This window comes from Pelobates fuscus, chromosome 2 (assembly GCF_036172605.1).
Source record: "Pelobates fuscus isolate aPelFus1 chromosome 2, aPelFus1.pri, whole genome shotgun sequence".
NCBI lineage: Eukaryota > Metazoa > Chordata > Amphibia > Anura > Pelobatidae > Pelobates > Pelobates fuscus.
Window position 1 is genome coordinate 107,352,606 of NC_086318.1, and position 15,236 is coordinate 107,367,841.

General features: G+C 37.9%; 1 protein-coding gene across 19 annotated transcripts in view; it reads left to right on the plus strand.

Moving 5' to 3' along the window:
- Positions 1 to 15,236, plus strand: part of MBNL1 (muscleblind like splicing regulator 1) — a 163,052-nt gene that overhangs the window by 13,663 nt on the left and 134,153 nt on the right. For 16 of the 19 annotated variants that reach the window (XM_063442541.1, XM_063442549.1, XM_063442545.1 and 13 more), the window contains exon 1: positions 657 to 864. The exons of 1 other annotated variant lie outside the window; for it this stretch is intronic. The gene's annotated coding sequence lies outside the window, so the exon portion shown is untranslated. Of the gene's footprint in view, positions 1 to 656; positions 865 to 15,236 lie in introns of those variants that run through there. 2 more of the 19 variants (XM_063442543.1, XM_063442553.1) reach the window with 1 other exon arrangement.

Sequence of the window (15,236 nt, forward strand, 5' to 3'; positions counted from 1 at the left end):
TAGACAGTGGTTCTTTATGCATTTTTATTTAAAGTAACACAAAATTATGACACTTAAATGTTTAGAGGGGCACTTTTTAGGTGGTCACTGGTCCTTTAAGGTCAAAGGCCCTAAACAGAGAGCACATGCTACGTAGCGATAAAATCAATCGATATGGTTTGCAGGACAGAACAGAAGGTTGGTGTCTGGATAAATAACTAACTATACTGTATGCAGCTGTGTTCGAGCATGTGTCCTGTGAGTATTTATCCCGTGATGCCCTTGCCAAAACTGGCTGGCCTAAATGGTTAATCTAATACTTGTGACAATGCGACATTTTCAAAGTCCTAAAGCTTTGAGGTTATGATGCTACGCATGTAAAAATGGAAGATACCAACAGCAGCTTGTATGGGGGAGATCTTTTTAATGTAACAGTTTGCTTTTTTTTTTTTAAACATGAGGTATCTTAGGTAAGCATGCTGTAATGCATGTGCAATGCCTTTAAATACATATTTTATGAAGCTGGGTAGAAAACCTCATAGAACCAGAGGGGAAAGATTTTTCGTCTCTTGCATTCCTAAGGCCCCAGACATGAACGCCCATTGCTTCCTGGTAGGGTTTTCTGACAGGGGGAGGGAAGGAGGGAGGGAGTGAGTGCAGTGAATTAAGCAATAGAAGCTACACATTACACATAAAGAGGCAGAACTGTTACAGTAAAGCGAACATTCTATTTGTTTTCCTGCATCTGAGTGATCTGTGTGTATTATGCTTCATTTCCAAAAGGAACTATAAGGTCTCTGCATTTTTAATAGCTCCAGTTCTGTAAATCACACAATGCCTTGGGTGATCTGCTCTCAGTCTGCAGCTCTCTGAAAAATGTAAGAGGTAAGTGCGTATATTTACACTTGTCCTTAGGGTATCTGTGGTTGCAGGGTGTGTAATAATGCTGGGGGGGTGGGGAGAGTTGGGGAGTATGTAAGGTACAGTGTGCTATGTTAAATGAAGAGGGATCTGGGTTTCCCCTAGAGAAATACAATGTATGATGTCCATCGTTTAGAAAAGTACAGCACTTTTACTTTCTGATCCAGTTTTACCTCAGCTACTGGAGACAACTTGGGATCCCCCTGCCACTTATACAGCAAAGCACTGCAGACTTACACCCATCCCTTCCTCTATCTCTTAGAGGAGTTAGCTAGCAGAAGGTCTACCAAACAGGTAGGGTTTTTTTTTTTTTTGTGAAATGGGGATAGGCATTGCATATTGAGTTTGTTTTATTTATTTATTTATTTATTTAACTCCGTTTTAATCAGGGATACCAAACGTGTTTGAGCTTATAATATAGCAAGGTACATATATGTATGTTATGGTTTTGTTTAAATGTATGTTATGGTTTTGTTTAAAAAGTGAATTTTTTGAAAAGGTTAAATACCCTGGTACTGCATATAAATTATGCATGACATGTTTAGCCATATTTCCATATATGGAAAGTGCTATATTTCAGTAGGATGTGTTTCTTTCCAAGTTAACACTGTGTAATATAAATCAACAAACACAATATATATATATATATATATATATATATATATATATATATATATATATATATATTGAGGTCAAGTTATATCTTTTGACAGTAAGCATATGTTTGTGTTTATACGTGTCTCTAAGTGTAAAAAATTCTATATATATTCTATATATATTTTATTTATGTTTCCTTTACACTTACTGAGACATACCTGTAAACACAAACATATGCTTACTGTCAAAAGCTGTTACTTCACCTCTGTGTAAGGGAATACAATGCCAGTTAATCGTTTTAACTATCGAAATTGTCATGGAGATTATACCACCTGCCCCCATCTGAGAAAAGTAATGAGCTACTGGTAAATTATATTTTTCATGAAATGGCTTTCCTTTAATGGAAAGGCATTTTTGATGTCAACATTTTGTTAGAGGGATGTTTAGTGAGTCAGACAAACACAATGGGCTTAACATGTTCATTACTTCTAATTTGTAGTAGTATTTTAACATAAGCTATTGTATGATGTGTTGGAATCGAGAACCCTGGCAATGAACAGGATTGTAAATATGTTTGTGTGTGTGTATTACACACAAATATAAATGTATCTCAGCTGTGGTCAGTAGAATTGTATAATGTAGTTTTAAGTTTAGTTTGTGAAATTGGGTATTTTTATTAATGGTTATTGAAACGTTGCAGTTTGATTCACTTTTGTAAAAGAAATGGTTAACAAACCGAGTGTTGGTCCAGTGTAGCCTGCAAGTAGAGGCAAGAACACCTGTCCCTATACTGCTAAGTAATAAAATAAGTTGACAGGAGCCTGTAAAGTTCAGTAAGCATGATTTGTATGCTTAGCAGTTTTGCTTTTCCTAATTGAATTAAGGGCCTTGCAGAGAAGTTTATAGAAGTGAAAGTTATTTTTCAGATGATTACAATAAAAATAGCTATTTTTTTTTCTAATCTCATATTATCATGGATAGATAGGTGTTCTCATGGAAATAAATATGCAGAAGTGAACCCAGGAATTAATCATTTTTAAAGTAAAACACATTTATGCAAATGGGGATAGATTAACTAGACTACAAGAAATAAATATGTAATGCAAACGATTTGTTTTCATGCATCTTCTGTGCGAGAATCAAAACGTAATTCCTTGGAAAAAAAAAAATAATGTGTAATCTTTTAGAGGTTTCTTCATTTATATTAAGCAAACAATAGCTCATGTTCGTAAATATGTACAGAAAACAGTCACTGAGCTGATAATTCAGCAATTAAAGTGTTATAATTTGAGTGCCAGAGGCATGCCCAACATATGTCAAAGCAATTCCTCTGGCACACCAGCAGTTAAGTGTCAGTACTTAAGTGCACACAATATGTACTTATTATTTTATAAAATGTTAAAAGGAGCTCAGAGTGTCCAGGTTTATTATATTGTTTCTAATATTATGTACAAAAAAAAACACATTTTCATTTTAAATGCAAATAATGATGTGGTTTTGAATTTTGTGTATTGGAACCTTTGCATATATTTACCCAGAACATGTTGCGGCCAAAGTTCTATTTATTGAGACTGGTTAATAAGCTGTACTGGACGAGTTCTGGCAAAACCCATCGGAGACATTTTACACTAAAAAAACCCCACCACTTACCGAGTTTACAATTAAAAAGTTAGAGGACTATTTGAGTAATTCATGAGAAGATTCCAGAAAAAAAAAATCTCCAGTGTATGACTTAATGTTTTATATTTTACGATGTCTGCTGGCCATAAATCCCAGTAACCAGAGACCAGAGCAAGTCATTATACTTAAATAAAGTAACTCCTACAAACTGTTTGGATTGCTTATTTTTGGAGATCTAATATAAAGGTTGGAATAACTGACGCAGACCTACAATTTAGGGAGTTAATTTTAACACTGTCGAAAATAACCTGTGACTGCTACTTGTGTTTGTTTTGTAGATCTGACCGTGCACGTTATGATGTAATGCAGATTGCTTGCTATGTGGGCCTCCCATTTATTTTTGAACGGAGAATAGTCTGCGGATAGTTGCATTCAGTTTTAAACATTATGGGGAAATGTTTAATCTTGTTTTAGAAATAAGGCTCTGAAATATTTTTCACAGAAGATTACATTAAATATGTGTTTATAATTTGGGACCTGTGAGTCATAACAGGCTAACCAATCACAATATGCCTCGTCAAATCTGCTGTGTTACATTAATAGTTTTGTTATTCACTATATTCCACAAACACCAGTGCTTCTGTAATCTTACCAGCCATATAATCATTAGTAATTGCATGGAAATAAGAATAAGAATAATTCTAGTTTTTTTTTATGTCAGGTTTGCAACAGAAAACAAGGTATATTTTTTATTGCAAGTATCAACTGGAGTTTGTTAAATATGTAAGTTAAAAAAACAACAACTCCAAAAATGAAACAATGGATAGGCAGGGACTATCAGAATCTAGACATTTTCAGAACTGTTTATCACTATACATTAAAGACACATTATGTGAATCTTGGGATATTTCAACAATTACAAAGCTAACTGTGGTTTACTATACTGATCCTGTATAATACACCTGTAGTATGTATGTGCAGTGTGCCTTTATACACATTTTCTCTATTTTTATTTTAAATGAAATAAAAGTTATACCATGGTTTTACTGTAAGCTAACTTGGTCCTAGTGATTTTAACCATTCACTTGAAGATATCCCATTCGCTATACTTGACACAATAAGTTATTGAGGTTATGCCGAAGTTAACGCGCTATACGAAAGGTTTATATATTTGGCATAGTTTTATATATATATATATATATATATATATATATATATATATATATATATATATATATATATATATATATATATATATACATATATACACACAATATATTATTGAGGTTATGCCAAAGTTAACGCGCTATACGAAAGGTTTATATATTTGGCATAGTTATATATATATATATATATATATATATATATATATATATACACAATATATTATTGAGGTTATGCCAAAGTTGAAATATCCCAAGATTCACATAAACATATTTATATATGTTTAACAATGACAGTGTTTTCTATTCTTGTTGTTTATCCTATAACATATTTGTTGACAGAAATATTATTTCCTCTAAATTATTACAAATCAATATTTATTTATTTTTTAATACCTTTATATTTAAAAGGATGTAACACTTTTTATTACAAAGCAAGTATTAAAATAAACAAAAAAAATGGTCTTCTCATGGCACAAAGTGACTTCTGGCAAGCTCATTGGCTATGGTGCATAGGTTGCCCTGTTAACTGGATATAAAGGAATGATTAAAGGGACCCTATACATACCCAGACCACGTCTTCTCAATGAAGTGGTCTGGGTGCCATGTCCCTGTAATTTTAACCCTGTAAGTGAAACATTGTCATTCTACAGGAATGGCAATGTTTATATTGCAGGGTTTAAAGGGACTCTTCACTGCCCAAATACAACATAAATAAATAATTCACTGCTTAGTAGATATAACCAAAATGAAAACTTGCATGCATTTAATTGTGCATTTGTTTGACTGAGGTATATCTAAAAACAGCTCTGCCTTTGCAATCCCTCCCCTACTACCCCACCCAGACTTTCTGTGGCTGGCCAATCACATACTTTAAAATGCAGCTAAATGAAAAATATTTGGCAGGTGTTTTGAGCTATTGCTGCCTCTTGAGTTTAGCTCCACTGAGCTAAACAAACTAGGAAGTAACAGGGCCGGTTGTCTGATTGACAACCAAGGGGGTGTAACCAGGTTAACTTATAAAAGTTAACATTTCTTTTAAATTCTGTACTTTTTGCAAAATTAAATAAAGAGGACACACTCTTCATACATAAAGTTTTTTTTAGCAAGCTAAAGTGCTTTAGGGATCTGGTGTGTCCCTTTAGATTCTTCTAGTGGCTGTCACTCTGATAAGGTAAGTAAACTACCCTTTTAACCTTTTGTGGGTGTTGCCTTTTGAAATACATATTTGTATTTCTAAGACTATAGTGTTCCTTTAAAAATAGTCTGGGAGTGAGATGTGCCATGCAATCAAAAACTCTGTACTATGTTGAAATGATTTATGCCTGTAATGGCGAGCTGCTTTTGTTACGGTGGGGATATCTTTTCAATGAAAAATCAATCAATTATCCTCAAATTTATAGAAAAACTAAATAAATGTATTTATAATGCTGGAGTGTTGAGTTCTCTCAAACTTACCTTAAACTGGTGGCGAGACAGTGCCTTGCCATATCTCCTCTTCGTCTCCTGGTCAATCTGAGGATACTCATAAGGGAGCAGTCGGTGCATGCGCAGCAATGCGCCTTATATAATTACGTTGAATCTTTTGTTTCTTTATGCGAATCATAGGCTTCTACTTTGTGCCCTAGTACAAAGCAATCAGAAGGGCACCCTGATGGTCAGCTGAGCGGGTACCACCCTGTCAGTTTATAAAGGTGTAGATTTCTCTTGAGACCAGCACTTTCATAAAGTGACAAGGAGGGGACACTCTGTTAACCCCTAAAGCACGTCACCAAGCTGGAACGGCTGAGTATGGAGGTTTCCTTTACAGTTACTGGCTCACTCTCCTCTCCACAGCTAGGCAGTGGCTGAATGTATAATGTTATAAAGAAATCTGCTGCTATGAAAACCTAATGTTATAAAGAAATCTGCTGCTATGAAAACCTAATAGATATGCTATTATCGAACCAGATTTAAGTCCTCATTTGGCCATGCCACTTTGTTTACGCTTTCCACTCTTTAGTTCCACATTTGTACATAGAATTACATTGACTCCCATTTAAGCTAGAATATGTATTAACTACAAGCTGGGAAAAATTTATTAGATAGCTAGTAGGTTTTGTTTTGTTGTTTTTATTTTCATAAGAACAGCAACATTAAGATCATTCTGTAACTATATAAACACATCCTCCCTTGCCTGTAACTATTTGTAAACCTTCCAAACAAGTGTATAATGATTCTATAAAATGGATGAGTAAGTCCAAAGCGCATTAAAAGGTGCAGTAAAACACACATCTATGTTCCTCCTGTCCTGACATCATCTACAAGCAGTTGGTGACTTAGAGCTTTGTATTTGCTGGAAGGGAGAGACACTTTGAAGTTTGATGATGTATATGCAATCAGAAGCTTTATATAGCATTGAGAGCAGCGATGAGCAGTAATTGCCATCATCAATGCTTCCCCATCAGAAGCATAGGAAGTACAGCCAATGCCTTGTGTCAGCATTCTTAGCATGCAGATCCTGACATAATATACATTCACTTATAGTATATATTTTATTCTAGACCTCCCAGTGTCTGATCGACAGCCACTAGAGGCATGAGGTTTGCAAAATGTAAACCGTGACATTTTTCTAAGATGATGCTGTTTTCATTTTCAAGGGGTACATCTATGCCCCCAAAACATTTCATTAAGATAAAGTGATTTTAATGCTCACAATGTCCCTTTAAGCACTAGTGATATATAGCAGGGCATTTTTTTAAAGCTCTTCCATTTGAGTTGCAATTAGGGAAAGTTTGCAGTGAGCAAATATATGGTGGTCCACAGGAAAAATAAATGTTTAAAGGTTCTCAGGGTCAGAAAACTTCTAAAGCTTCCATGTATTAGGCGTTAATTCACGGTTTGTGGATTTCTACTCTTTTGTGTCTGTGTAGAGTGAATTTCTGGCTCAAAGAAAACTTTAAAGTGCTCTTGAACTGTTTTTTTTTTTAACAACACAGGATTTGACAGACATTACAATGAGCAAACGGTAGTTGTGTATATATCTTCATACATCTTAGACATGTTGAAAGCTCCCTGAAACACAAAGCTACTTCTGTTTACTCTTGTTTAAGTTACATCCATGGCTGAGAGCAAGTGTCATGCAAATGAAAACGCCCCTCATGCCTTTTTATTTAACTCCTCAACAATTATATTCCACTTTCCTTCTGCAAGTGTGCCCATGGAGTTTCATGCTAAATTGGATTACTGCTAAAAGTACAAGCCGACAGTTCTTATTAAGTCATCTTTTGACCAAATTTTTATTTTGTATCAAGGCACACTGCACTTACAGGATTATTAACTAAAGCAAGATTTGTTGGTGAGACTAGTTTCACATAATGTTGCAATCTGTTGAGTAGTTCCATACAAAAAACAACAACAAGATTTTTGACTGCTCTGGGTTCCCGTTGGCTGCAACACATATATTCAGACAAGTCTCACATTGAATTCCTAAAACACTAGAGGCAAATCTGTTCAGCTACAGAAATTCCAAGTTCAGATTTGATGCTCGCAGCATATGTGTAAGCAGCTTTTTTTCATACCTGAGTTTTGAAAAGATGGCGATAATACATCTCCACAATGAAACATGGTCATTTCTTTTAAATGGCAGTTACGATTACTATTTCTTATATTAAAATTATTATGTCTGACTGGCAATACTCATTAACTCTCAAAAATGAATAACCACATATACTCCCTCACACTTATTTATGCACAGTCAAATTAATTTACACACATCTGCACACTAAACGTAATTTACTTACACCAATCTATACACACAAGATAAGGAAAACAATCCCCCATATCCTCCAGTTGGAGCATACTAAATTCGTAAAGTTCAATTGATAATATAATCTTGCTTTAAGGGATCATTTCACTTTAAGTAAATTGCCCTGCTTGTGATAAAGTGTGTTACAATTTGTAGAACAGGTTAAACAGAATTGAGACATAAGTACCATTTAGTGTTTGGGTGTTACGGCACATTGTTATCAGTAATAACACAAAGAACGTAAACAGAGGTGTAACGCCACTAATATTGATTGTTGGTTGTTATAGGAAACCACTATGGACACGCTAAGACACTAAAAGTCAATAAGAAATGCAGGTGACGAGCATATTAAACTTATTGACCGCTAAAAAGGTTCAATATTATTGTACTTGTATCTATATATATACATATATATATGTGTGTATATGTTGTATTCAGACCCATTCATTTTTTAAAATATTTTTATATTTATGTTCCAGTCTTATGCTACAATTGTTTTTTTTTTTTTGTGGTGGTGGGGGGGATGGGGGTTCTCACCAGTGGCGTACGTACTGCGGTCGCAGGGGTCGCAGCTGCGACCGGGCCCGGCACTCCAGGGGGCCCGGCCGCCCTGCGGCCCCCCGCGACCGGGTAGCAGTTGCCACGCTTTGCGGCCCCGGCCCGTGCGGCAAACCGCCGGGGCCGCATGTTAAGGGGTCCATCGGGTGGCCCATGCTGTCAGGGCCACCCGATGGACATGGATTGTAAGGGGGCCCGGTCGGCGCTGGGCGCTTTAAGAGCGCGACCGGGCCCCCTGTAATTACATCATCACTGCTGGGAGGAAGTGACCGCACGTCACTCCTCCCAGCATACTGAGAGCCCGCGCGGGAGGAAACAGAAAGGAGGAGGGAGTCAGAGTGGGAACTCTGACTCCCATCAGGCTGAGCCACCACTGGACCCCAGGGAAAGTCACACATGGTAGGAAACATTTTGTGTATTTGTGTCTCTGTATGTATGTCTGTGTCTCTGTATGTGTGTATGTATGTCTGTGTCTCTGTATGTGTGTATGTATGTATGTGTGTGTCTGTGTCTCTGTATGTGTATGTCTGTGTCTGTGTCTCTGTATGTGTATGTCTGTGTCTCTGTATGTGTGTATGTATGTGTGTGTCTGTGTCTCTGTGTGTGTATCTGTATGTATGTCTGTGTATGTATGTTTGTGTCTGTGTCTCTGTATGTGTGTGTCTGTCTCTGTGTGTGTGTGTGTGTGTGTGTGTGTGTGTATCCGTATGTATGCCTGTGTCTCTGTATGTGTGTATGTATGTGTGTGTATGTGTCTCTGTAGGTATGTATGTGTCTTTGTCTGTGTGTGTGTGTGTGTGTGTATCTGTATGTATGTCTGTGTATGTATGTTTGTGTCTGTGTCTCTATATGTATGTATGATTGTGTGTCTGTGTCTCTGTATGTATGTCTCTGTGTGTGTCTCTGTATGTATGTGTCTGCATGTGTGTATGTATGTATGTATGTGTCTGTCGGGGGTGTGTGTATGTGTTTGTGTCTGTATGTATGTGTCGGCGGGTGGAGGGGCCCACAGTCAAGGGGGAGAGAGTCAGGGAGGGGGGGGCCACGGATCAGTTTCGCACCGGGGCCCCATGGAGTGTGTGTACGCCACTGGTTCTCACATCAATCTACGCTTAATAACATATAACAACAAAGAAAAAAACTAGATTTTTAACGCTATTGCAAAAATATTAAACAGAAAAAAACTCATATATCATATTGACATTAATATTCAGATCCTTAAGTGAAATACAGCCTCAGGCCCTTTTGGATATGATACAAGAAACACCTGGATTGGGTTGTTTCTGCCATTCATGGGGTATTCTGTGTAGATTGAAGTGATTCACCCCCCCCCCCCCCACACATTTGTAGCATAAGACTGTAACATAAACAAATTTAAAAATAATTAAGGGGTAGGAATACTTTCTGAATGCAACAAGGAAGAAAGGAAAAACCCACAGTGCTTACAGTCTTATTATGTTTCCATGTAGGTCTGTAATATCTGTTAGGGCTGAATTAACATGTTTGACACTTCAGGCCACCTGGCAGGTTGTATGATCTAATTAGCTTACTATGTATTATTCCAATAGTATGACATTTCCAGGTTAATTCTTAAAGGATTATTCCAAGAACCATGACCACTTCAGTAATTTAAAGTGCAGCTTTTTCACTTTAAAATGCTGCTGGAGGTCTAACTCCACCATTGTCTGATTCATTGGGGTGTGATAAGTCTATGTCAATTCTGTGCATATTTCCATGTATGGAATTGCAATGGCTGGCAGGGTCAGTATCCAGCTCTGCAGCTCTGTTACAAAATAGTTTGCCCCATTACCGAGAAATGTGGCAAGGATACTCTTGGCATCCTAACCAGTGGGCTTGCAGTAACCTGTTAATGAATGAAATGGGTAGTAATATCAGTTTGTAATGAATTCTGTATTGCAGTGGCAGAGCCTCCTGGCAACTTCATTCTGAAGATCATCGCTAAACCTTGCAAAAAGTAATGAATTAGCTTCTGGAGATCACATCTCTAGAAGGACATTAATAAATTACAGGCTTTGTACAGAAGAGCTAATAAATGGTTCACAGTGTACATCATAAAGCCTAAGGAGAATTGCTGAATGACCTTAATATCTGTATTGCAAGGAGAAACTGGAAATACAAGCATCATACTAAGTTTCAGATATAATTCAATAAAGTACAGTGAAGAGAGATAAATGCTTAAAAAGAGGTCATCTACCAAACAGAGAAAATGCATGCATAATGGAAACAGGAACAAATGTTAATGTACAAAAAGAATGGTGGATTCATGGCATTAACACACTGTGTTCTACCAAGAGTAGCAGAGGCAAACATATTATAGAAATTCAGTAGTCTAGAATTGACACAAGTGTCTAAAATGTATATAAGGTCAATTGTCAGGGACTGAGGATAAAAGACAGAGAGCACCAGGTTTTAAATAAGTGGATTGTGATGTCTTTGTAAAAATCCTCCCACGTTTTAAACAAAAGCATACCTAAGCTGAAAATGAAAATATATATTACAACAAAACAGTTAAAGGTGTAATAATCTATTTCCTTTCTTTCAACCTTAGTAGTGAGGTTTGTATATGGCACCTGCTGGTCAGATGCTGTAGACATTAGAACTCCCCACATAACCAGAAGGATGTCTGCTCACAGACCAAATTACATTACTGGATTGTGATTTAATTTGCTAAATAATTCATATAAATTAAGTAAAGAAAATGCAGTATCATATGAAAAAGACAAAGAAACATAAATTGTAATAGATTTTCAGAGTTACATAGTTACATAGTTACATAGCTGAAAAGAGACTTGCGTCCATCAAGTTCAGCCTTCCTCATATATGTTTTTTGCTGGTTCAATTGGTTTAATTTGCGAGAATTTATGGTTCCTTTTATAAAATATCTGCTTTGATTGGCGTATAGGTAAGGTAGCATTGTAATATATGTGTTTTTGGGTACCTCTATGTAGATGGGGGGTTATACATTAAAGGACCACTCTTTCTTACGAGCTTCTGGCTCTCCAGCCAGTTTGTAGTGGTGGTGGTGGGGAGCAGCGTCCAGCAAACCTCAGGTAAGTAGTAAATCTTTTCATATAGGTTTAACTACTTACTCCAGGATGGGTGCAGACACCATAACCACTACAGCAAGCAGTAGTGACCATGGTGCTTTAACAGTCCCTTGGACACTTCCTGTACATTCAAATTCATATTACGATTCCTTTATATTATACATGTTGTTTACTTGTTTCTCTTCTAATGCCCTTCTTGTAATGCATGCTCTTCTTGTAATGCAATGTGTGTGTAGAGATTGTTGACAGGGCATTTATAAAACAAAATCAGTACAGGAGATTGGTCATTGAACAGTAACCTTTAATTTGTGAGAAATAAATGTGTTTCATTACTTCTGTTCATAATGTCTTTTGTGTGACCTTCCCATCGTTCCAAATTAAGTGCCAAAATAGAATGATAAGCGGGACAGAGAACTGCTCATGTGTAATACGATAGTGAAAACTGTCTTTAAAGCAATTTAATTTCAGATTTAAACAGCGGATTACGTAACAAAGCACCTACTTTACAAGACAGTTCAATTTCTGCTATACGGTTAAGGCAAATTAGCTTTCCTCATCTAGACAGATGTCTGTAAATTATGCTTTAGATATGTTTTAGTAGACTTATAAATGTGCTCCATATTGATGCTTATCTGAGTAACGTTGTAATAGTTGAGTTGAACATTATTTACAGCACATTATCCCTATAAGTTTTATTTTAAACACCACGTTTTTAGGCTTTATATGGTAAAGAATCCCATACACTCTCAAAAAAATAAGTACTAAAAATGCAGCAGTAAGGCTTCACCTCAAAAGCCAACTTCATCCAGAGTTTGAGCTGCTAGACAAGAAGTGGCTATGAAGACTTTTCTGCCAATGCTGTCCTGGTACAAGACAGATGGAACACAACTAAAAGACAGGACACAAACTTAACGAGACTGTAACTAGACAGGAACTACATGATGTTGCAGAAACAAAAATGACATTCCAGAATAGTATATGTCATTGAAAATGGATCAGAAACTTCAACGGTAACTTCACAGGCATATAGGACTTCACAGGCAAGTCAGGATTTTGACTTGAAGTTAGTAGAATTAAAACTTAATTTACAGGACAAATTGTGTTCATACAACGCAGCCTTTGCCCTCACCAAACAGCCAAACTTTTCCTCTCTCATTAGTTCATGCTCCCGCAATCACAGGCATCTATTTGACACCTTTTATTCTCTTCTTCGCCCTGCTGTGGCCACCCTCCAAACTAACCTTACAGCTGATAGCTGTGCATGTTACTTTACCGACAACATTTGAACAGCTAAGGAAAGAATTCTCCTCACTCTTCCTTTCTCTTTTTCAACCACACGTAGATTATGCCTTTCCTACTCTTCAGACTTTCTCCCAGGCAACTGAACAAGAGGTGGCTGCGCTTCTCCTTTCCTCTCGCCCCACCACTTCCCCGCTCAATCCTGTCCCATCTCACCTTATCAGATCTCTCTCCCCTTGTCTTGCACCTTCCTCAACACACATCTTCAACTGCTCTCTCTCTCTACTGGAATTGCCCTGCTGACCCTAAACATGCCACTGTAGTACCTATCCTGAAAAAAAAAATCTCTTGACCCGTCCTCCCCATCTAACTATCGTCCCATATCCCTGCTCCCTTCACCCTCAAAGCTTCTGGAAAGACTTGTCTTTACCCGGATGTCTCACTTCCTCAATTCCAACTCTCTCCTTAACCCTCTTCAACCTCTCCACTCTATTGAGACTGCTCTTATTAAAGTTACTAATTACCTAATTGCAGCTAAATCCAAAGACCACTACTCCATTCTAATTCTTCTTGACCTCTCTGCTTCATTTGACACCATTGATCATGCTCTCCTTCTTCAAACTCTTCAATCACTCGGTCTCTGTGACTCTATCCTCTTGTGGTTTTCCTCTTATCTCTCCCAACGCTCATTCAGCATCTCCTTTTCTAATGATACCTCCTCCCCTCATCCTGTCTCGGTTGGAGTCCCCCAAGGCTCTGTCCTTGGTCCCCTTCTATTTTCTCTTTATACTGCCTCTCTTGGCAAACTTATTACCTCATTTGGATTCCACTACCACCTGTACGCTGATGACACCCAGATATATCTCTCCTCCCCCGACCTCTCCCCTGCTGTCATGCAACGTGTCACTGTTTGCCTTTCTTCCATCTCTGACTGGATGTCCTCCCGCTTTCTGAAACTTAATCTCTCTAACACTTTGCTCCTTGTCTTTCCTCCCCCTAATACTGATCATCCTCTTTTGCTCTCCCTTCAAATTAGTGGTATCCACATAAGTCCATCCTTGCAAGCCCCCTGTCTTGTCGTCATACTTGATTCTGGCCTCATCTTTGAGCCTCACATCCAGTATGTTGCCAAATCCTGTAGATTCCATCTTAAAAACATAGCATAGCATAAAAACCTGCATGCGCCCCTTTCTTACGCAAGATGCTACCAAGGAGCTTGTCCATGCTCTAGTAATTTCCCGCATGGATTATTGTAACCCTCTCCTAATTGGTCTTCCCAAAAGCCGTATTTCCCCGCTACAGTCTGTAATTAATGCTGCCGCCAGACCGATTTTCCTCTCTAGTTGGTCCTCTCACACCTCTCCCCTCAGTCAGTCCTTACATTGGCTTCCTGTATCCTATAGGAGTCAATTCAAAGGGCTAACCCACACCTATGAAGCACTGAACAATTCTAGCTACTCTTATATCTCTTCACAGATCCATAGGTATACCCCTTCTCGGTCTCTCCGCTCTGCCCGTGACCCAACTCACGCTTGCAGTACTTCTCGCGGGCGGCTCCCTTCCTATAGAATAGCCTGCCTACCACCATCAGACTCTCCCCTAGTCTTAAAATTTTTAAGAAGTGCCTTAAAACCCATCTCTTTAGGAAAGCTTATGGCTTCACAGGATAACCTCTATCTCACATACCTGTCTCTTGCTTTCTCCTAAAGGGCAGCACTCTACTCTCTCCTCCAGCTCTGCTTCACTCCCACCTTATTTGATTGCTATTTCCTGTCCTAATGTGTTTTATACCCCACTTCCTATAGACCTTAAGCTTGTTTGAGCAGGGTCCTTTTCAACCTATCGTTCCTGTAAGCTTTCTTGTAATTGTCCTATTGTAAAGCGCTACGGCATCTGTTGGTGCTATAAAAATGGCAATAATAATAATAATGACACAAGCATGCCTGAACCCAAACATATGTTCCTCGGACATGATTGAGACTGCATGGACACATTAGACAGGAGCATTATGGGAGCCAAAGCAGGAATGCATAGTATGGTAGTTTGGAATAGAGTGTGCAACATTCAACAACATTTCCAAGATATGAAGACATTTCCTGTCGGAGCAGTCTACAAGGCTAAAAAAATATGTTAGTCCCTATTTAATGGCTAAAACAAAAGTGACCACTCAAATCCAGCACCAGATCGTCTTCTCTCTGCATCCCGATCCACCCACGATGAGATCATCAATCAGGATGAACTCTGTCCAGTCGGAATCAAAGGCTCCTTTATGAGAAGCTTTGGCTGCAAGTGTTGTGTGCATGC